General features: G+C 42.8%; 1 protein-coding gene across 20 annotated transcripts in view; it reads left to right on the top strand.

Annotated features, from left to right (window-relative positions):
• SGMS2 (sphingomyelin synthase 2) overlaps window positions 1–24,598 on the top strand; it is an 84,617-nt gene that overhangs the window by 12,216 nt on the left and 47,803 nt on the right. For 2 of the 20 annotated variants that reach the window (XM_045019812.1, XM_045019827.1), the window contains exons 1-3: window positions 3,603–3,868; window positions 4,093–4,232; window positions 16,020–16,104. The gene's annotated coding sequence lies outside the window, so the exon portion shown is untranslated. The other 18 variants (XM_045019809.1, XM_045019822.1, XM_045019815.1 and 15 more) reach the window with 15 other exon arrangements.

Genomic DNA, 24,598 nt, shown 5'->3' with positions numbered 1-24,598 from the left:
GCACTGCTCCCAGTGCCGCTGCAAGTGCCGCAAATGTGCCTATGCCACTGCACTTGCAGCTGACAGTGTGAACACACGGCAGCGCTTTCACTGCTGCGGTCTCCAGCCCTTGGTGCTCTACATCTGCAAGTGTAGCCATGCCCTGAAATTTCATTTACTGGTGAATCAATTAGGCTGGCTTTTTTGTAAAATGTTTTGAGATATCTAGAGTGTGAAAAAGCTATAAGAGCCCAGTTCTATGGAAGAGATAACAGTTAGGAAGATGGAGCTCAAATTGTGTTGAATAAATGGCATTCCTGTTCATTATATTATCTGATTCTAAAACTTTACCATTTACTTAAGTTTGTAGAAAATGGGCATTTCACACATACCAACTTGAGCTGGAATCAACTAATGTGGTGGTTTTCTATATAAATATGGGCTAGTGCACTTCAGTTCCATTCTTAACTCTTTGCTTCATGACCAGAGAAAATTAACTTCCCTTTGACTCTGTTTACCCATCTCTAAATTGGGAATAACAAATAATGTGTACCTACTGTACATAGGGCTGTTGTGAGAACTAGGCTCCAGTTTTGCAACTGGATGTGTGGGCACATTGCAGAATCAGGGTCTTGGTTTTTAAAGCACCTAGAGATTATCAGATGAAAGAGGAGCTCTGCTCTAAATGTGGGTTTATGCTACAAAAAAAACTTGTCTTTAAATCTCCCACTGATGCAGCTGCACAGCAGGAGTGTAGCATGTGTGGAGTTTGGGAGACCGATGGTTGTAAAACTTCAATGGGATTGCACAAATAGGTAAAGTTAAGTATGTTCATGCATGTTTGCAGGATCTACCCATTAGGTCTGCATCCTGAAATATTCTCTGAAAGGGTGGCTCCCTGTGCCCTTGCAGAGCCCCATTCACTTCCACATACCTGCCAAAGTCTGCCTGCCTGTATCTTATTGCAGGATTAGGTCATAGTTTGTACTGCTGTTTACCATGACTATAAACTGTAAGATCAGTTTGAATGAGAAATTCCTATAAGCTTATTCCGTATTCTGATGTCTCAACCCTTCCCGCTCCCCCCAATCACAGATACAGCTTTAGTTCTGTCCCATGGGCCATGTGCAGCATTCTAGCTGCAGTGTTTCCTTTGAAAATTGCCTAGCATCTTTTTGGAAATAATTACAATTTTAATGCACAAGCTGGCTTTGTCCATTTATAGTATTACTGTTTCCAATAATATCCCTGCTGATCTCATGGAAGAAAAAAAAGTAATGAAAAAGATGCTTGGGTTTGCTTCAGCTGACATGAACAGTAAGTTCTCTCTGATCTTTCTTTTTCTCTCCTCCCCACCCTCAAAAATGCTTAGGGAAAAATGATATACTCTGATCTGCCCATGGAAATCTGCACATGTTGGAGAGAGCAACATTTTGGAGAACAGATTTTTTTCCTTAAAATGATAAAACTCCTTTGAAGATCTTAAAGGGCCACATTCTCCTATAGTTATTTTAAAGGGACAGTCTCATTTTTAAAATCTAATGAGTTTCAATTAACAAATTTATGGTTGTTTCAGTACTATACTGTCCCTGAGTCCCCTGCCAATTTTTTTGACTTTCAAGTTATTTACTTATTTTTAAAATATTTTTCTTCTCATTTCTTGTTGTGTGAAAGAGTCCTGCAAAAAATAGAGAAAAGCAACTATGGCCCAGATCCTGCAAGCTGATCTGCATGGATGGATCTTTGTGCTCACACAGAGCCTCAGTGATTTCAGGAGTTCCACACTGACACAAGCGTCCACCCACATGGCTCAGCACTAATTTGGTATAAACCAAGTGCTGTCATGGACAAAGTAAACAAATGAAAACAGTAGATATACATTTTTTTCCTCCAATGATCTCTTTCAGCTATAGTAGTCTAAGGCATTACCTGTAACCAAAGTAAATGTAACATTTTAAAAAAAAATTGTTGAAAATAAATATTTTGGAGGAATTGCTATCAACTGTTCACCTTGTTACATTTTATTATGTAAAGGAATCAGAGACAAATTAGTTTTAAAAAGAAAAAATTGACAGACTTGTTAAGCTAAATGTACTTCTATGCCCACATCACTGTAAGAAACTCTTACTCTTATAACCCCTATTTTCCTTGCACATTCCTCTACCCGTTGTTTGTTACCCTCTCATTATATCGCATCTTCAGCTAAGATCCAGTCCTGTACGTTTGTGCATAAGTAGGATCAGGACTTTAAGCTTTAAGTCCTTCAGGGCAGGAATCTCATTTGTTTGTATTGTTCCTTTCCTATAAAGCAACTAGCAAACTTTTGGATGCTGTGGAAATAATACTTTACAGCACCAAAAGACCATTTTGCACTTTACAGATGGAAGTATAGATGTATTTCCCACTATTACACTAATACTTGTGCATATCTATCAGTGATAGCATGAAGAGGAGCATTATTAGTTGCCTTTGCATAAAGCATTCTCATCTGGTGCTGCCCATACTAGCTCTGACTCTAGAAGATGCAGTACCTACAACTTTGATGGCCACCAGCAACCTGTTTATACTAGCATTTCCTCTGTTGCTACCACTGCTGGTGCAATCACAGGAAATTTTAAGAAAAATGCTACTGTAGATAAGACCACAAATAGTAAGAAGACATGGGCCAAACCTGAGCTACAAGTGCACATTGTTAATCCATGCCTGATTTCTGTGGGTGCAGTTGCACCCACAACATGGACCCAAGTTAAAGCTGCCCCAGGTAAAACTTTAAAAAGTGACTTATTCCCATTGACTTTAGGATTTAGGTTCCCTAGTCACTTTAGCACTTTTGAAATTTTACCCTCAGGTGCCTGCCCCAAAGAGTCTGTGGCTTCAGTTTTTCAAACAGACATGAGCTTAACTTTGCACCCATGAGCAGTCTCTTGGAGGTCAGTGGAACTATTCACATGCATAAAGTTAAGCACCTCTGCAGGATCAGGACCAATGTAACTGAGCAATGATGGTTCTGTGGTCTTGGATATTCTGTGGTTTGGATATTTTATATAGAGAGATGTATTTTTGTCAGCCAGTTGAATATGACTTTGAGGGGGAGGGTTTTGTTGTCTCCTGGAAGAAATGTGTTTTAACCAGGAGAGGGGGTGGGCATATAGCGTTGGTTTTAGGGAGTGGACTTCAGCATAGGGAGAAAGCAAGGAGGTCTGCCAAAAGCTCACACATGAGAAGGAGGGCTCGTTTGTTTGGGTATTAATTTTAAGGCAGCTTATACACCTTCGGAAGAGTTTTGCCGTACGTTTTTAGTCAGACAAATGCAATCTCGCTCATTCACATTGTCCCTGCCTGACAGCTCTGTATTAAGCGCTTGTAGCAAGTAAGCAGGCAGGCACTGAGCAAACTCATTCCTTAGGTCAGTGCCAAGCTCTCTCTCCACCTTTAGTAGCCGGGGGGTGGGTTTCTTTACCGGTGTTACCGGTTTTTCTAGCCTTGCCTTTGAATAGCAGCAGCACTCGGGTGAGTCACTGTTTGGAAATGGAGTGGGCGGGCGCGTGTGAGTGTGTAAGAGAATGAATGATGTCAGGCAAGATTCAGGCGCGGGGGGGGAGCAAGGAGCATGAAACTGACTGTAAACACAGCAGCAGCAGCACGTAGAGAAAGCTGCCTCGAGTTTCCCCTCGCCCTCCCTTCTGCCTGGAGCCGCCCTCAATCAGGAGAGCTTCTCCAGCTGTAGCATTGCTGAGGTAACAGTGCATACGGATCTGGCAGTCATTTCAAGGAAACCTTACTAGAAGTATCGCCCTCCCCGTTGTCCTTAAGGCCAGTCTCCGTTGCCAGGAAGGAGAGGAGAGGCGCAAGAGGCTGTGAGAGAAGAGAATTGTAGGAGAAGATAAAGGTGTGGGCAAACTTTCTAGCTGCTTCTTGCTTCAGCTACCACCCAGAAGTGGGAGTGTCTGTGTCTTTGGCCATAAAGAGCTGCAAAGCCCAAATGTCAAAGAGTCCTGAGGCTGCAAAGGAGACCTCCCTGCTGCCTTTGGAGGAGGAACTACCTTCAGCTCCAGTGCTTCCTTGTGGGTACGTTGACAATGACTCAAATCAATACAACTTTGTATTCTGCAGAGTAAGGATGGGAATGATGGAATGTGGCTTGTTACTGACGTGTACCACGACAGCCTGAGTATTTCACATAAGATGTCCAAAACTAGACTGGACAGAGTACTAGAAAATGCAACTGTAGAGAACAATCCTGCATTGGCAAGGTAATCTAATAGGTCTTTTTAATTTCTAACATGATTTATTAATTTCTTTCACAGACTGTTCACTTCTTTACTTCTGCCAAATCATTTTTACTTTTTTAAAAAAGTGTTTCTTTAACGGAGGAAAAATATTGTAAGTGTATGAGTGATACTATAGGCTGCTTTGTTTCTCTTATAAATACCTATTTAATGTGAGGAACAGATTTATGTATCTTTTAAAATATACATTCGTTACCCAAGAGTTATAACTGGACCCTTTGGAGCCATGCTACGTGCATATTTGAGCAATGGTTTGTAAGAACTTTTAAAAGTTCTTAACTTTTTTAAAAAAATGTTTGTACATTCTAGACCACAGTGGCTTTGTAAAGTCAGCTTCTTGCTCCTATTGATGCTTATGGGACTCTTGCCCTTGGCTTCAATGGGAGCACGTCTGGCTATAAATCTTTATGAAGTTACCTTCTATATTAATTGGATGAATGCATACCTAAGATGCACTTTTTGCAGAGTAAAATAAAACTTAAAAATCCTTATGAAATGTAGTTACAGCATAGGAGAAACTGATTGAAATGTAGAATATTGATAACTTTTTTTTTCTTAAAAAACCAAGTGATTAGATCATACTATGGACTAGTTGCTTTTCAACTTCTTTTGCAAACAAAACTGTCTTTTTTTTTTTTTTTTTAAATTTTTTTGTTAATCCTTTGAGCTTTATAAAATCAAATAAAACTCTTTTTATATTCAGGACTCAAGAACCAGTGAACAGTTTGTTTTTGATATTGGAAAGAAAATTATATTCTAAAAATGTCTGTCAAGTTTTGTTTGAATGAAAGTTTCCTGTCAGATTATAACCCTATAAATAGATATTTATACATCTGAAATGTTAATATTGTAACAGTGGGACTACAGGTCTGTCGCATCTTACGCACATTTAACATGCGCGAATTCAGCTTTACGTGGTTGGCAAAAACAAAAAAAAAAGAGAAAAATAACAATTTAAATACTGTTCCTGTAGTGCGGGCGATTCTACCCGCCATTACACTCAATGTAATTTTGACTATACGCGGTTTTTGCTTGACGCGCTGGCCGCGGAACGTAACCCCAGCGTAAGATGAGACAGACCTGTACTACTCTATAAAGTTAACCAAGTGTTTAAAATTTGCAGGATTGGGGCCTATGGTAGCATTAGCAGTTGCCATTTAAATTAAAATATAGTCCTCATATTTGGATTAAATTTAAAGAATGATACTTTCTATCACTGCAATGTATGTGTTTTCATTCTCCCTCTTTGGATCTTATATTTACAGAAGGTGGTAGTTCTGTATTGGAGTTAGGTATTAGGCATTGTAGTGTAGTTATGGTGTTTAGAGGTGCTGTTATTTGAAAGATTATTTTAGTGTATTTTTTTATAGGGATAAATTATATTACCCGTGTAATTTTTAATAACTTCATTTACCTTTATACAATTAGGATAGGGTTTAGATATGTAAGTTAAATAAAAGCTGATCTAGAGCCTGATCCATTGCCCATTAAAGTCAATGGCAGTCTTTCCTTTCCATTGATTACAGTGGACATGGTATAGGGTCCTTAGTGCTGTCGGGGAAGATTTCTTAGTAGGGACCCTTGATACCTAAGAAATATATGGAGATGCTTCTGTGTTCTTCCCAAGGACATTTAAAAAATGTTCCATACAAAGTAGGCTTAGTAAGCGGTGGCATTTGGAACCCCCCCTAAAATTTTAATGGAGATGGGGCTTTTCCCAACTATATTCAGTAAGTTTTATGCTGTTGGCCCAGAGAATTGCAGAATGAAGAAACAACCAAGTCTTCCAGACTTTCATGCTCTGGTGGGCATCTAGTGAGCATGATGGGTCTCTAGATAGTGATACTCTTTATGAAGTAACCAACTAAGAAAGCCAATCTTTCAAATGAGCTCGCAGAGAGGACAGTAGTTATGGCACAAAATGAAAATGAGAGAAAAAGTATGACCGGAAACCAGGAGTGTGATGCTCAGTAACATTTCAAAATAAAAATGTTAGAGTTAGTCTGTACGCAACTTGTGTTTTCACAGGCTTTCTAAATAAACTCCTATTTTTTGAGCTTTGGTTGAGGAGTTGACTTGCAAATGTCCCTTTCCGGGCCGTAAAACCTCCTTCTGATTTAACTCCTTTTTTTTTTTTTAAACCTTACAAACAAGCTACCTCTCACAATTAAGGGTCAAATGCTGGTATAAGTTGCACTGATAACAATTGTCTACAATGGAGTTATTCCTCGTTTCCACCAGCAATACTGAGAACAGAATTTCAGTCAACATGTTTAGATTCAATAATGTAATTCTACTGTGGCCCTCATTACAAGACTTGAAATGACATTCTGCATTGCCAGTTTGGATTTATGCACACACTGTATTCTCCATCAGCATCTCCTGTCATTTTGTTTGCTCTCCTGAAAAAGCAATAATTTATATAAAATCACTTATGCACCATTTTAGGACTCACCCTGTAGTCAATCCCCTCCTGACTGAAATTTTCCATTGACTTCAAGGGGAGTTGTGTGAGCAAAATTATTGCTGATTGGGCACAGTAATTACATATCAATATATTTTCACAGAAATTATTTCTCTTCTGAATTTTGCCAGATACCTCAGATTTTAAAAGTGCTTGTATTAAGTGAATAGTCTTTCAGGAAACTGTGTTCAGATGATTGTCTACTGTTTTTACTTATCAGTCCCAGAACAGAATATTTCTCTGGAGACCCAAATTATACACCAAGAATACTGTAATTTGTAACACTTCCTTTTTTTGTCTATATAGATACCATATTTAGAGGCAATCTGTTAAGCCACACACTTACCACCTAGGTTTGCAAATGAGTTTTTTAGGAGTTGTTTGCTTCGGCAATGTACACTGATATATCTCAGATAATATTCTACCATACCATCAGCTATTTGCCACCTCAGACTCCAAAGGTTAAACAATACCTAAACTCTCAGCTTTGGTATCTGTAAGCATAAAACCATTTCCCCTGTCACTAAAGTTATCTTGCAATAGGAAGAGATATTAATAGGCTATGATATTATGAGGTAATAGACACCCTTGGGCATTAAAACTATATAGTCACACCTTGTAAGGAGCCTGTCTTCTTGGCTAATATAAACTTATTACTTCGACAAAAGTCAAGTTGAGTTACCTGAGACAGAAGTGCAGGATTGGGTCTACAAACACAAACCTAATTTTTATTCCTGGAACTTTATTCTATTTTGCCAAGTAATTTCTGTGCAAAGGAAGAGACTAGTCTGTTTTCATTATCTGTGCTGAGAAACATACAAAAAGTACACAAGCAGAAAAAAGTAGGAAACAATTATATTTTTAGATTCTTCCTATTTATTGACACAAGTCAGTATCTCTTTAAAACTCCCTCTTTATAGTCTTTAGCCTCTAGGAACAGTGTTCTGGAGTATTACTCGTCCACATTTTCTTTTCTAATACAAGACTTTACTGTGAAGCTGAAATTATTAGTAACCAATACATATTTTTGTTTAATTTATATTTCTATAGGCTATCAGTTCACAAGATAGTTTCACAATATTAATATAGGATAGAGTAGACAATGCAGACGGTATTTATTTAGTATGGTTACAATACTACAGTACTAACAGAGGCTGGGAATATTAATGTAACAGAGACTACTGTCTTCACAGATCTGTGTCTGCTGGGAGAATTATTGTACCATGGACACTACTGTCCCAGAAGATGCTCTGAGACTTTAGGAGCTAAAACAGGCATTGATGGGAAAGTTTACGTAACACAGATACTACTGTCTTCTCGGATCTGTATCTGCTGAGAGAGCTGCTTAACCATACTGGGCATTACTGTTCTAGCAGATGCTATGATATTTTAATGACAACAGGCCCCACTGTCCCAGCATATCTTTGTTTGCACTATCACTGTTACAGATTGTTAGTATGTGTATGTGTAACATTCACACTAATAGAAAATAGTGTAGCTATAACAGTGTAGCTAATTGGGAGGTGGGGTAAAATAAAATTTCCTTTCCCAAGTTCATTAGTAAGTCCTGTTGTATAAATTTTGTTGGACGGTGGATATTTATATTGCCAAAGGTTCTGGGATGCTCAAAGTACTTCTGAGCCTCAAGAGGTGTTGTTTGCTTATCAAGGGGTGGAGGGCCATGCAGTCATTCATTATGGTTTCTCACCCTGGAGATGCCCGTGGTCTTGATTTAGTCATTCATTTCAGATTCCTGCCCCACCCTGCTCCCTCATACCAGATACGAAGTCATGTATAGATCCTCTCAGTAGTTTTTATAGTGTGTGCTGTTAGATTGCAGAACAGTCCTCCAGTGTCAATGATGAAAATGTGTTAAGTTTTAAAATTCCAAAGGACTGTTTTCTTGGAGAAATCCTCAAATGCTACGTTTTTGTTTGTAAGGTGTGTTTTTTTTTAAGCTCAACAGTTTTAGGACCCATGACAATTTTGAGTTTTGGGGATTCCTTGTATTTGATTTTCCCTTTTGCAGAAGTCTAGGTATGATCACTAGATGCCCCCTTTTTTATCACCAGGCAAGATACGATAGAGCTAATGCCATGCTTCCTCGCTATTACAGTAATTTATTTCAATCCAGTTTTAGTGAAACTGCCTTTACCAGGTATGGTAACCCATGTGCCCATGAAAATGGGAGATGTCACAGTTCTCAGGGCCTGTCCCAGTCACGTCTTTTTAAAAAAAAAGAAAAGTGATTGTTCATGGGTCTACATACTCTTCACTCTGGCCAGTTGAGCCATTGAAATTGACGAGAGGCTGTCTTAAAGCACATGTGAATGTCAAGGATCTCCCAACTAGGATATTTTCTTAAAATTGGTGAACAAGAGAAGTTATGAATCACTCTCAGGTGAACTATGAAACTTCCAAAATGTACACTTAAGTAATATGTGCAGCTTTGCATTCCTGAAACTGTTGCCCTTTTCCTACCTCCTCCCCACTATGCACCTGTTGCATCTTGTACCTATTTAGATTGTAATCTCTTTGTGGCATGGAATCGTGTTTTTTTAATATTATGTTTGTACAATGCCCCACCTAATGGAACCTCAACCCTGAATGAGGCCTCTGGACGCTATTGTAACATAACAAAATATTGCTACCCTGTTTTACCCATGTATCTCTAAGTCAGTCTCCCTCTCCACTCAAGTCCCCATCAGTCTTCCAGTCTCCACATAGGTTCATACTACTTCTGATTCATGGCACTTCTGTGAGCAGCTCAGTTCACATTAACTCATTTTCTTCTGATCACCAATCTGCAAGCAGACTCTTAGAGAGCCTCCTGGGTTTCCAGTGGAGAGCAAACCAATCAAGCATTTCGCAAAATGAGCTGCTTCCTAGTAATGTGCAGGATGGGCAGCAAAGTTTTTCCACAGTGTACTACGGTCCTAGTGCTAGAGTAGCCATATTTCAGGGGTAGGGGGTGCTATGGACTCTGGGATATGGTTACTTTGACTCAGGTTTGTGCACTGAAGAGTGGACACCGAAGTCTTAGGTTTGACATAGATTAGAAAAGTCTTACCATAGGGTTAAAATACAATGTAGATACTCAAGCCCCAGGAAATGGAACTCAAGGATCAGCTGACTTGAGTTCCATTAACCCTGGGCTTATATTGTGGTGTAGACATAGCCAAAGTACATTTATTCCTCAATTCATAATCTAATCTCAAATCACCCCATTTTCATTGCATCTGTGCAAAGCTGCATGAAACAGTTCAGAATTATTTTCTGATTAACTGAATGAGTGATAGACATCAGAAGGAACTTGCCTAACACTTTAGCAAGGTAGCTAACACCATAGTTAATGGGTCAGTTGTCATTACCATTAATGTGCCAAGGTATCACTGCTGAAAATGGTAAAAGGTTATTTTACAAATTCTGGTAACTTTCAAGTGAAAAAAACCCTTTCACCCAGCGTAGTTCAATGATACCTTATTTCCAGGTAAGATATAACATATTGGAACACTTTACATTTGACCCCTTTGCTTTCCAAAATTGGTAATTTGTAAACATTGTATATACATTGATACATCTTGGTGTTGATGTCTGATTTTTCTGCAATTGCTGAACTAACTAGGTATAGAAAGCCTAAAAGTAAAATAGATTTTAGGCCATAGTGTGAAACTGCGTTCCCTCAAAACTAAAAGCAATTTGCGTACTCAAAATATTATTGTATTTTGTTTATTTACATACATTTCTTTGGTATATATCACCATTGTATCTGAACACCACAAAACCACTAATTTATCCTGACAACATCAGGGAGGTATTATTAGGGATAGAGAAGTTAAATGATTAGTCCAAGGTCAAACAGGAGGTCTCTGGCAGGAGCAACAATATAGAACCCAGATTTCCTGACTCCCAGTTTAGTGACCTAAGTATAAGATCATCCTTCCTTATACTGCAATACAGGTAGAGTTATTTGCATCAAGCCAATACTTTTCTTTATTAATGTTTCACCTGCTCTTCCTGTATGTTTCCCACCTGAAATGTTTATCTAGATTTTCAGGTGTTGAGTGCTTCAAGAAAGCTTAACTTATTTATTTTAAGACTCCAAGTATCTTCAACTGCCAACCAATTAATTAACAGAAAGAGCAAGGAATACTGAATTGTTTCTCACACTTAGTTTCAGTTACATTTAATTTACATAAACCAGTGACAAATTGTTTGCTTACCCACACCTCAAGATCCTGCTTACATTGACACATTGAAGTTCAATGGTGTTGAGTAGTGGGGTAATTGTACAGACTTCCTGTATTATCTTAAGGAACATAATAGCTGTTAAAGTGGAATGACAACAGGGACAAAGGTCATGCCCCCCATGGTAATTAAAGTCTTTTTTACATAGGGAGGACACAACAAAAGTCAAACACCTGGTAGGTGGCTCTGTATATTTCCTGTCACAGCAATTCCAGCTTGCTGCTGCTGCTTTTGTCCCTCCCCCACATCAACCTCACAAATGGGGAAACAGCACTTGCTGTTTGTAGATGCTTTATTAGGATGCCAAATGCTGCAGCCAGTGTCCGTTTGAGTCTGAACACAGGCTGTATTGAAGCAAAGTGTTCTCATCACCGCAGCCTCAAAAGAACATGTTAAAATTGGAATGCCACATTCTTGCTTTGGCAGTACTAAAAAAACATGCTGAATGTAATTTGTACATTATGTAGTTTGATCTTTTCTCATTATTCCCATTTAAATTTCTATACCATACAAATTTTTAATTCTAAAGAATTAAAAATAACTTTAAAAGATACAAGTTTTCTAGTTCTAAATTTAACATCTAGAAACATGAAGTGCTACAGTTTTAATTGGCTTAATTCATACTTATATGTTCAGATTTGCTGATAATTTGTTAGCTTTGTAGGCTCATTCTAAGGGATGTTGATTTAGATTTTACTTACCCGTATCGGCGGGTAGCAATCGATTTCTCGGGGATCGATATATCGCGTCTCATCTAGACACGATATATCGATCCCCAAACGCGCTCCTGTCGACTCCGGAACTCCACCAACCCGAACAGTGGTAGCGGAGTCGACATGGGGAGCCGCGGACATTGATCCCGCGCCGTGAGGACGGTAGGTAATTCGATATAAGATACTTCAATTTCAGCTCAGCTACGTTATTCACGTAGCTGAAGTTGCGTATCTTAGATCGATTTTTTTTCCCCCCGTAGTGTAGACCAGCCCTAAGGGAACGTCTACACAGCAACTAGAAACCTGTGGCTGTCCCATGCCTACCAATGCTCGGTTACAGGGGTTGGGCCAGTCACAGGTGTCCTGTTGCTGTGCAGACATACCCTAAGAATGCTATGTAAATGACAGTGTATGAGTAAAGTTAAGTTCCATTTTTGGAAGCATGAGCATGGTTCCTGGTGACTTCACTAGGAGCTTGCACTCAAATCCAACTGCATAATGTGACCATGAGAGCCCATTCCTGTCCTCCAGCGTAACCAGGCAACTCCTGTTGACTTTAACGGGGGTTGTGTATGACGATTGAATTTGGATCTCACAAGTTTATTAGGTAATAAGGCCAAATAAAGATGCTGTTGCCCTGTAAAAGTTACTGACGTGCCGATGCTGTAAGGTCTGCAGTCCGCACAGAGTGGTTTTGTTTTTGTGTGTATATATGCTTTGCATGGAATTTTGAGGTGTGATTTGGAAAGTAAAATCAATTACACTATTTTGCAATGTGATGCAAATGAACAAAAGATTTCAAATGAAAAAATCTACATGCTTTAGAAATACAAGATGTCGTAACTAGTATGTTGGTATTTTTCTTCAAAATAAGATAGAAATTAGAACACAGCTTGGAACATAATCAGTTGTGTTTTCACAGCCTGAAAAAGGCCCTAAGGCTGATGCATTGTTTTGAATCTTGTTTTTCTGTTTTTCATACAGGATTACTTGGAACAATAAATAATATATTTTTCCAGGTCATTTTAGAAGGACTTTGGGCTTTCACATTAGACTGTAGTCTCAACAATAAACAAACCCCAAGTAAGTCCCTTACCTTTGAAATATAATGAATTGTTTCAAAGAATTTCTTCCCCCAAGATTCTCAGACAGTCTTAAATATTATGTCACAAGACCATTTATTGACAAATCATTGACAAAATTTATGATGCATTTTTCAAAGATGATGCCTTTTTTGAGATTATATCCTGTATTTGTAGGCAGTTGTGCTCAATAATAAGTCTTTTTTTTTCCTCCAATTTCTGCTATTTATTTTATAAGGTGCATCTAACTAAAAACAAGTTATTCAACTTCAGTTGAGGTTTCATGTCTAATATCTTTGACCTGCAAGCACACTGTTCTGAGTGACAATCATGGTTACCTTTAAAACTGGTAATTTAGTTTTAATGTTAAAATTTAATATTAGCTTGACATCTGCTCAATTTTTTAAAATGAGTTTAAAAGTAGATTCAGATTGCTCCTCCCAGTGATTGTGGTTTTACAGTAACTTCTTCCTGCTCCATATGGGTTTTCCCCCCCCTCCCTTTTGTATGAAAGACCCCTCTGAACAGAGGAAATGGACTATCAGACTGACTGTATCAGCAGTTCTTAAACTCTTGCATGTAGGCTGCAATCAATATTACTAAAATCTAGTATCAGAATAAGAATTGGTTTTAACTACACTAATTAAAATTAAGATGACATACTAAGAACCATTTAGTTTTTGATGTGGTACTATAGGTAGACTTTACCCAAAGTGCTGTCACATATATAAACTAAATAAACAAGATTAAATAGAGAAACATTTGTTGTTTGCTTATCCCTTTCAGCTACAGTAGTAATTGTAGTTTTAAAATGATCACACTTCTATTTGAAAATTCTGTTGACAATTTTCCTTTAACATTTAGACCCTTCCCCATGTTGAGAAGGTGTTTTGCAAGGAATAGAGTCATCTGCCAGATTACAACTGGTTTATACTATTATGGTTGTAAGTAAGACTTATAAACAAACATAGAGCAGTCGGCAATTTTAGGAAATTACCTTGCATTGCAGCATGGATATTTTTCATAACAGGTTTCTGTAGTCTTTCAATTTGAATATATGAACATACTAAAATATCATAGTTCTCTCATGCTAAGGGGAACATTTAAGCATACAAAAATCTACCTGTCTTTCAAATGCTGTTATACATGACATTTTTTAATATATTGGTTAGTTGGAAATTAATTTTGTACTTGTACTCCTTCACCACTGAATATATTTGAATTATTGCTCCTATGCAGGGTGAAACTTGGAGTTGGGTGGGAAGTTGTTGAGGGGAAGGAGGGCCATGTGCTGCAACCATCTGTTTACATAGCTGTACCTGTCTGGGGTCAACAGGTTAAACAGTGTGCTTTCCCCAGGTTCATCCTAATCTTATTTCATCCTGCACTCAAGTCATAAAGCTGGTCTTTTGGTATCAGAAGTCCTTCCAGAACAACAGACTGTGTTATGAAGATAAACACAAGTTAGACTTCACGGTGGTATCAGGCTGAAGGAAAAGTTGGCCTACCAGCTAGGGAGCTCTTGCAATTAACATAGTTGTGACACTGTAAGTAGAATACAGAAGATGAGTACTTATGACATTTCTTCAGATATAGAAACTTCAGTGTGAAAGTCCCTCTTCAAGTAAAATATCATTCCAGAAGTTTGTTCATTTGTTATTTCATCAAAAAGACCAACATCTTGTAAATGGCAGGGGACTGTATTTGTGGTGATGCCTCTGTGTAATGATGTGGTTTAGTAAATTGAGATCCATAATTTTACTTTTAGTTGTGGACAGAAAATGTTTACTTGTGTGCACCAGTCATCTCCCTTTCATGTCAGTCATGATTAATATGTTTCACCAATATTCCAGATTATTCTTTTCATTTCTCTCGTTTTCTCCATTTGTCACAAATCAGCTAAGTCTTGGATAGACAACTGTACTGCATCTTTTTTGTTACTGCTCTTATCATCTCTGTATTGTGTGGTAAGATTAAACGTGGGAAGGGATTTTTAGAAGCACTTCTTTGTTGGTTCAATGGACCATGCTGATCATTGTGTTAATTAGCAAAAGGGTAAAGGAAAGGTCTGTGTCTCCAGCTCCAGTTCCCTCTTATCAAGTGTCTTGTGGGGAAGCTTGACCATCTCTGTAGACAGCATCCTCCTCAGAGCCCAAGCCTGGACAGTGCCTTCTCACCATCCAGGCAGGAAAGACACTGGGCAGGTTTGGAGAGACCAACTCTGCTAGGGGAGATGTAGGCACTGTCTCAGCAGCCCAGTCCTAGTAGGGTTACCTTGCTTGCTGTCTTCAAACTCCCCTCTATCCTAGGCAGCAAACAAGGCAAGCAGGCCGGAGTGGAAAAGCTGGCTGCAGAGACAAGTGGCTCCACATCTCCATGAAGGGGGCAACTCCAGAAGGGCAGCATGCCAGGTAGAAGGTTGCATGTAAGTCTCTAGAACCCATAGCAGCAGCCATGCTCCTGATTACAGAGTTCAGCCACTTCACCTAGTCAAGGCATAGTTGAACACAACATGGACACTGCTAGTTAAGTGCATTAAAAGGGTCATCAAACCCTACTACTTCTATAACAAGTTTTCCAGGGCTTTTTTGCTTATGTTCCAGGGTAAGGCTTTCAGAGGAAAAGCAGATTCGTCAGTCTTGTGGAGAGTCCATTCTTGAATCACATCCCACTCTTTGAGAGACCCAGAATGATCCCCTGAGAGACAGGGGACATAATAAGCCCACCTTATTCAAGGGCAGGAACAGTCCAGATAAACTGAAACTTTTCAGTTGTACTCCCTGTGCCCAGTTTCTTTATCACACTCTGAAGCAGCATCGGAGGGCCCAACATTCAAGGGGGAAAGAAATAAAATAGTTTAAAAAAAAAAACCCAAAACATCACCTACATGGAATGCAGCAAGATGGACAAGTTCGGGGGGTGGGAAATAAGACCTGGGCCTACACTTATTTCTCTGTACAGAAAATGCAAAAAGTACCTCTAGAGACGAGGCCCAGTTGTTTAAATCAGAGTCAGGATATCAAAATAATATAATTTTTATAATAAGATATAAGTTGTCTTTTATAGGAGAATTTTCATTTAAAAGAACAGCCCCAAAAGCATAAACAAATGCCTTAATTAATATGCTATCCTATAGAGAGTGTGTGGTGTGGTGTGTGTTTTTTTGTTTTTTTTTTTGTTTTTTTTTACAAAACTGTGAAGGATTTAAGAGTGTAACTGAATCGTATTTTCTTCCTTTTTACAGACCTGTCAGGGAATAATCTTCTACCATACGTCACTTCAGAAAGAGTCATGTTGAATTGCCTGTCTCTTTTTCCATGTCTATAAATGTAAGTTTGAAGTTTTAAACTTTGTTGTAACTTTGCAATATAAGGGAATAGGGAGCAGCCCCCATAGCTGTCTCATGTTTGCCGTGAAGTCTAATGCAAAAAATTAGTATTTTCTACTTATGGTTTTCTTTTATAAAAAGTTGCTTGTTTTGTAAAATACATGACTGTCTTGCTGTTGAATTTTTAAAACCCCTTCATCATCACTTACAGCAGAACTACTGAGTTGATCCTTTGGTAATTCAACGCTTATTTGTATGTGGCAGAAATTTTGTGTGAGAACTGTCAACCCAGATGCATCGCCTTTGATAGATGATAGGATTTTAAAATCACTTTGAACACTAATATTTACTCTCTAGTGGACTCTGTTACACCCATTATAATGTCCACAGGTTGGACAAGTTGTAGACTTAAAACTGTATTATGGTAGTTGGTGATAATACTAAGTGGAGCCAAAATATTGTACAGTAATTCCAATATTGAAGTAACACAATAGCTCTGGTTCTTCAGATATCCTACTGTAAATATGGTATCTGAGCTTTTGAAGTAAGGTGCAGATGAAAATTGGGCTTAAAATGGAAAGCAAATTATAATTTAACTATGGAGTCAATTCCTTCACTTTGCAAAAGAAAAGTGATTGGCAGTGATGTTAGTACCATAGATTAAACTTTTTCATCAAAGAATTTGAAAATACAGAAAAAAGTATTCAGCTGGGGTGCACTCTTAAATGGCTATAGTCACTATGCCATGTTAACTAGCATTTTGATTAGCTAAGAGGGTTTGAAGTGTCTTATACTTCAAACAGCTTCCATAAAGGAGGAGACTCGGACAGAGGAAGAAACAGTGTATTGTAGGAGCAGAAATGACAAGAGGATATCAGATATGAGTATCTCATCGAGCTGGAAGGCACCCTGAAAGGTCATTGAGTCCAGCCCCCTGCCTTCACTAGCAGGACCAAGTACTGATTTTGCCCAAGATCCCTAAGTGGCCCCCCTCAAGGATTGAGTTCACAACCCTGGGTTTAGCAGGACAATGCTCAAACCACTGAGCTATCCCTCCCCAGTTTGATACTAGTGTCAAAGGCTGTCTTGAGAATAAGGATGTAGAACGGGGCTTTATCAACACAGAATGGCTAGCTGAATGACTTTTATGCTGTGGCCAGCACAAAACTCAATGGAAAATGGTGAAGAATGTTTTGTCAGTGGTGACTGAAGAGTGAGACACAGTAACTTTCTCAAGCACTTTGCTGACAAAGATAATTTTGAAAATTAAGTCAGTAATTAGTATGAGGATTTAAAACACACTTGACAGTAGCAGACTTTAGAGGACTGTGGAATGTACCTGAGGCAAACTAATTGTCTTAAGGGAACTATTGTGTCTCAAAGAACTGTAGGGGACAAGGAAGGAAAAGGTATCTGTAGAGAGGAGGACATATTGTTACAGGTTTGAATGAAAAGAGGAAATGAATTCCTCACACCTAGTTGAGAGAGAGGAGAAGACTGTTCTCCTGTTAATAGCAAAACTTGAACTTGCAATCTTACCAAAAGCAAACTGGTAGGAAATCACAGGGCTATTTGACTATGATCATTTAAAAAAATGTGTTTTTCATGTAAAATACCACCCACCAAATCTATGAAACACAACAAAAGAATTCTGAATAAGGGTTTTCATACAAGTTCTGGTGATGTCACAAACCCCTCCAGCTTTGCTCTCATGGTTACCAGGATGTTATTGGAATCAGTTGATATTACCTTTGAGTTCATTCCTTTTATGTAAGTTTTTACTTTCCATTCAGGCATGTATATAGGAAGAACATGGATTAGATGCTAGTTAAAATTGCTAATAAGTCTGTCACTTCTGCTTCATAAAGCTCTGGCATCACTTTCAAAAAGATGTGGAGTGAAGGAACATGCACTGATAGCAGGTCAGACATAGTGGGGAGGGGGAATAGTAAATATGGGGTGGCTTTTGGGAAGAGGGAAACTTAGTTTCCTGTGTCAGTGCCATTTGAATGTGGCATTCTCAAGTATCCAGCCCTTCATTCTCTTGATTGAGATCAGCAATGATGCCATCAAATCTTACTAACTAAGGACATGATGATGACTCAGTACTTGGATGAAAGACCTCCAAAGACTTCCTAAGAACGTATGAATTGTCTCTCCCCTTGTGGGTTTCAGGAAAAGCTGGTCCAAGAAGCAGTCCTTTAGGGTGTCTACAATTTTTATCTCTGCATCCCTTCCTGAGGTGACACATATCTACTCAATATGAGAATAAATCCCCATTATTATTGCATTTTCTGTCTTTGTAGCCTCTCCAATCTCTCTGAGCATTTTACAATCATCACCACCATCCTGGTCACGTAGTCAGTAGTATATTCCTACTGCTGTACTCTTTAGTATTCAAGAATGGAATTAATGATTCGGGGCAGGTGTACACTACAGCCTAAGTCGATATAATTTGTCTTTCTCAGGGTATGAAAAAGCCTCCCCTCTCCCAAGCAACACAAGTTTCACGCTGTACACACCATTGCTACGTTGGTGGGAGATGCTCTCCCGCTGATATAGATTCTGTTTCTTGACGAGGTGGTGTAATTATGCCAATGGGGGAGCGCTCTCCCATCATCATAGTACGTCTTCACCAGTTGCACTACAGAGGCACAGTTACATCAGTGCAGCTGTGCTAATGTAGCGCTGTAGTGTAGACTTGCCCTCCGTAAATGAAACTCTTCCAAGTAAATAATGAACAGGATCTTCATTAGGGCTTGTCTATACAGGTAATGCTCAGGAAGGATAAGCCAAATCAACTAAAGGCGTGAATTTAAAGTGTGTTAATGAAAGCACATAAAAATCCCTGTGTGGATACTATTGTTCAGAAGTGAAATGGCCTGAGTTTGGTTTAATTTTATCCAATGAATTCAATTCTATATATCTATTAATTCACTGACTAAGCTACAACAAACTAAGCTATTTTACTTCTGAAAGAGAAGGTTCACACAGGGTTTAATGTGCTGTAACTGATTCGCTTTAAATTTGCACCTTTTGTTAATTCAGTTTAGTTTTCCCTGAGAGCCCCTGTCTAGATAAGCCCTTAGAATAGTGCTAAGAGGTGCTGTTGGAGCTTCTGACTTGCAGGTAAAATATAAAATGAAAGTCCTGATTATTTGTGGTTTTGACTATTAAAGACACTTTTTGCAAGAGTATGGATGGTGTTCCTGATATTCTGAACAAATTCCATTCTGAGTTATTACATTTGCCCTACCTTGTTTATTGCTGCTGTGAACTGCTGGAGCTGCCACATTCAACCTCAAAGGTGAATTGTGCATCAGTGGTAGGCAAAGTGATTCCAGAGGTGGAAAAGATGGTCCCTGTTGAAGCACTTTGGACTCTTTTGGGATCAAAGAGGCTACATATTTATTCTGAAGTTTTAGGTTGGTAGTTTTTATTGTACTACTGTATAGTGATCTTAGTGCATGGGTGAATATTTTATGAATATTACTATTAATTCTATAAATATGAACTGTTTATTCTTCTTCGAGTGATTGCTCCTATGCATTCCAGTTAGTTGTGCGCGCCGCGCGTGCACGGCTCTTCGGAAGATTTTTACCCTAGCAACTCCGGCGGGTCGGCCGGGCGCCCCCTGGAGTGGCGCCGCTATAGCGCTAGATATATACCCCAGCCAACCCGTCCGCTCCTCAGTTCCTTCTTACCGCCCGTGACGGCCGTTGGAACAGTGGAGTGCTCCTTTGACCTCCACATCCCTAGCTTATCTCTCGTTCTTGTTGTATTTAGTGTATATAGTTATTTAAAATAGTTAGTTTAGTTAGTTTGTTAGTGGATTCGGGGAATCGGGGGGGGGGGGGGCTAGCCCCTCTTTTCCCGAACCGGTGCGGGCTCATGCCCAAGGCACCGGGGTTTAAGCCCTGTTCGGCTTGCCAGCGGCCCATGCCGATTGGAGACCCTCACGACTCCTGCCTGCACTGCTTAGGAGAGTCCCATCGTGCAGATAAGTGCCCTATTTGCAAGTCGTTTAAGCCGAGGACAAAGAAAGAGAGAGACTTTCGGTTAAAGCGGCTCTCAATGGAGTCGGCACTTAGCCCTACGGTGCCGACACCAGCAGCTCAGCAGTCGTCTTCGGTGCAGAGCGCACCAGCGGTCCCGAGCCGGTCCGGTACCGAGACTTTGAAAAAACAACAGCCGGCACCGACGTCCCGGCACCGTTCCCTTTCTCCTGCGAGGAAGCGTAAGCCAGCGCAGACGACCTCCAAGCCTCCTGCACCGAGACCGCTCGCCCAGCCACCGCCGGTACCCCCGGCACCGACTGTGGTGGTGCACAAACCGTGCACAGTACCGTCGACTCCGGCACCGCAAGAGCTGTTGAGTCCGGTACCGCCCTGCTCCCCGGTGCAAACCGTGGTCGAGCTGCCTCTCCCGTCGACGCCCGAGACTTTCTTGACGGCGAGAGAGCTGATAGAGCTCACAGAGCCACCGTGTCTCCAGCCCCCGGCACTGCCGGTGCGGGCTGTGAAGTCAGTGGGCAAGCCGGCCATCATGAGGCCTCCTTCCCCTGACAGACGGGATAGAAGGCATTCCAGGTCCCGGTCCCGATCCCGGAGACGTTCGCCTTCTCGCCGATCCAGATCCCGGCGCCGGTCACAATCCCGGTACCGTTCTCCATCTCGGCGCCGGTCACAGTCCCGGTACCGCTCCACATCGCGGTACCGGTCGCACTCCCGGAGACGATCCCGGTCCCACGAGCGGTACCGACGAAGGTCCGGATCCCGGTACCGCTCGTGGTACCGGTCATCTCGCAGCCGCTCCCACTGATGTCAGTCGAGATCTCGGTCGACCTCCCGGCACCGGCACGGTTGATGGTCCCGTTCTCGCTCCCGGCACTGCGACGACCGGCACCGTTCCCCAGCACCGTCCAGGGACAGACCGGCGGCATCGACGGCACAGTCTTACAGTGCCTCTGCCCCCCCGTGGCATTCCTGCCTGCCTTCAGTCTCCTCCCAAGCGGGCAGTGTGGGTGATCTACGCGCCAACCCCCAAGGGCAGGACCACGGCCCCCAACAATGGGGCTTCTGGACCCCCTGGGCCTATCACGAGGCTCAAGGGGTCCCCTTCGCTCAGCGGCCCAGGACTTCCGATCACAGGGCACCGGAAGCCACGGTCAGCGGACCTCCTCCATCACAGTTGGTGGAGGAACCGCCGCCACTTGTAGTGGGAGAGCATCCCACAGACGCGGAGGCCTCGCAGCGCATGGACGAGCCCCCACCGGAAGCCCTGACCCAGGGCCTGTCATCGTCTTCCTCACCAGATGAGGCAGTGGCGGGGACATCGGCATCGGGCCCTCCACCGATTGACCTGCGGGCCCACCAGGACTTGCTTCGATGGAAGGCCCAGAACATTAACCTCCCTGTCGAGGAGGTTGCTGAGGACGATGACCCGGTGACCAGCATAATTGGAGCTGAGGCCCCGCTGCGGGTGGCCTTGCCCTTCATTCGGACCATACAGAGAAATGCCAATATGGTGTGGCAGTCACCGGCTTCCATTCCTCCCACCGCTCGAGGGGTGGAAAGGAAATACTCAGTTCCACCCAACGGGTATGAGTATTTATACACGCACCCAGCTCCGAACTCCTTAGTAGTGCAGTCCGTTAATGACCGGGAGCGGCATGGGCAACCAGCTCCAGCACCAAAATCAAAAGAAGCGCAGAGGATGGATCTGTTGGGCCAGAAGGTCTATTTGGCCGGTGGCCTCCAGCTAAGGATTGCCAATCAACTGGCTCTCCTCGGCCGCTACACTTACGATACCTTGGTGTCACTCTCAAAGTTTACGGAGCTGGTACCAACGGACTCCCGACCTGAATTCTCAGCCCTTATTGAAGAGGGCAAGAAAGCCTCCCCGTCATCCCTCCAGGCCTCTCTGGACTCAGCAGACTCAGGAGCCAGAACTCTGGCCTCGGGAGTGACCATGAGGAGGATCTCCTGGCTGCAGGCCTCCACCTTGCCGCCCGAGGTCCAGCACACTATTCAAGACCTTCCATTCGACACGAAGGGCCTCTTCTCTGAGAAAATGGACTCGAGGCTTCAGACTCTCAAAGATGGCCGAATCGCCATCCGCACCCTGGGCATGCACACGCTGGCTACCCAGAGGAGGTCCTTCCGGCAGCAGCCATACCGCCAGTTTAATCAGGTCAGGCCACGGCCTGATAATAGGCGCAGAGGCAGGGTGAACCGCCGTAGACCGTCGGGCAACCGGGGTAATCAGTCCCAAGCGCCCTCCAAGCCCCCTCAGGGGCCTAAGCAAGCCTTTTGATGGGACGCCCGAGGATGGCCCATCAGTGTATTCACCGGATCCTTCCCCGTTATTTTTCGACCGTCTTTCCCACTTCCTCCCGGCGTGGTCCCAGATAACAATGGACAACTGGGTGCTTCGCACGGTGGAGTATGGTTACCGCCTTCAGTTTGTTTCGCCCCCTCCCCGTCCCTCTTCAGGGACCCCTCTCACGAGCAATTCCTCTTGCAAGAGGTCGAGACTCTGTTGAGTTTGGGTGCCATAGAGGAGGTGCCGAACGACAAGCGAGGCAGGGGATTTTATTCCCGATATTTCCTAATCCCCAAGGCGAAGGGAGGTCTACGACCTATACTAGACCTCAAGTTTCGCATGGTAACCCTGGGGACCATTATTCCTTCCCTGGATCCGGGAGACTGGTTTGCCGCCCTCGACATGAAGGACGCGTATTTCCACATTGCGATTTACCCTCCTCATCGACGCTACCTGCGTTTCGTCGTCAACGACATGCACTACCAGTTTACGGTGCTACCCTTCGGCCTCTCCACCGCGCCGAGGGTCTTCACCAAGTGCATGGCAGTGGTTGCCGCAGCCCTCCGCCGTCGTCACATACATGTGTACCCGTATCTCGACGACTGGTTGGTCCGCGGACCATCCCGCCAGCTGGTAGCATGTCAACTGGCCGAGATCCTAGCCCTTTTTCGACGCCTAGGACTTATGATAAATGCCGAGAAGTCCACTTTGGCTCCATCACAGAGGGTGGAGTTCATCGGAGCGGTCCTGGATTCCAATTTGGCCAGGGCCTGCCTCCCTCGACCTCGGCACCAGACTATGGTTTCCTTCGTTCGGGACCTACAATCCTTTCCCACAACAACGGTGCGGTCCTGCCTCCGACTCCTGGGCCACATGGCGTCATGCACGTTTGTGACCATGTACGCGAGGCTGCGTCTTCGCACATTTCAAACTTGGCTTGCGTCGGTGTACCGCCCGCATCGCGACTCCATAGACATGGTAGTCACAGTCACAAAACCGACCCTCAATTCGCTCAACTGGTGGCTGGACCCAGAGGTCGTGTGTGCCGGAGTCCCATTCCATCCTCCTCGCCCGTCGGTCACCCTGACCACGGATGCCTCGGCATTGGGGTGGGGGGCACACCTCGGCGACCTACACACCCAGGGTCTCTGGTCGCCCCGAGAGCTCTCCCTCCATATCGATGTCAGGGAGCTGCGGGCGATCCGCTTGGCATGTCAAACCTTCCACGCCCATCTCCAAGGGCGCTGTGTGGCTGTTTTCACAGACAACACGACGGCGATGTTTTACGTCAACAGACAGGGCGGGGCTCGCTCCTCCCTGCTTTGCACGGAAGCGATGCTCCTTTGGGACTTCTGCATAACCCACTCTATTCACCTGGTAGCGTCATTTCTTCCAGGAGTGCAGAACACGCTGGCCGACCATCTCAGCAGGTCATTCCTCTCCCACAAGTGGTCCCTTCGTCCCGATGTGGTGCACACAATTTTCCAAAGGTGGGGGTTTCTCCAGATAGACCTGTTTGCCTCCAAAGAGAACAGGAAATGCCACCAGTTCTGCTCTTACCAGGGTGGCTCCCACGGCTCCCTATCGGACGCATTCCTGCGCCCCTGGTCGGGTCACCTGTTATATGCCTTCCCTCCGTTTCCCCTCGTGCACCGCGTGCTACTCAAGCTCCGGAGGGACAGGGCCTGCCTCATACTCATCGCTCCGGCCTGGCCAAGACAGCACTGGTACACCCTGCTGCTCGAGCTCTTGGTACGGGATCCCATTCCCCTCCCATTATGGCCGGGCCTGATAACACAGGACTTCGGCAGGCTTCGCCACCCGGACCTGCAGTCCCTCCATCTTACAGCTTGGTTCCTACGTGGCTGACCCGAGCGGAACGTGACTGCTCTGTGGCGGTGCAACAAGTCCTGATGGAAAGCAGGAAGCCTTCCACTCGAGCGACCTACCTAGCGAAGTGGAAGCGTTTCGCACTCTGGTGCGACCAGAAGGGTCTCAATCCTTTCACAGTCCCTATTCCTACGATACTGGACTACCTCTGGTCTCTCAAGGAGCAAGACCTCGCGGTCTCCTCCTTGAAGGTGCACCTGGCGGCAATTTCTGCCTTTCGACCTGGCATAGGGGAACGGTCCATCTTTTCCAACCAGATGGTTTCCCACTTCCTTAAGGGA

Source organism: Mauremys mutica, chromosome 5 (assembly GCF_020497125.1).
Source record: "Mauremys mutica isolate MM-2020 ecotype Southern chromosome 5, ASM2049712v1, whole genome shotgun sequence".
In the NCBI taxonomy this organism is placed as follows: domain Eukaryota; kingdom Metazoa; phylum Chordata; order Testudines; family Geoemydidae; genus Mauremys; species Mauremys mutica.
Note: the sequence above shows the minus strand (reverse complement) of the source record. Positions and strands in the feature narration are given on the sequence as shown.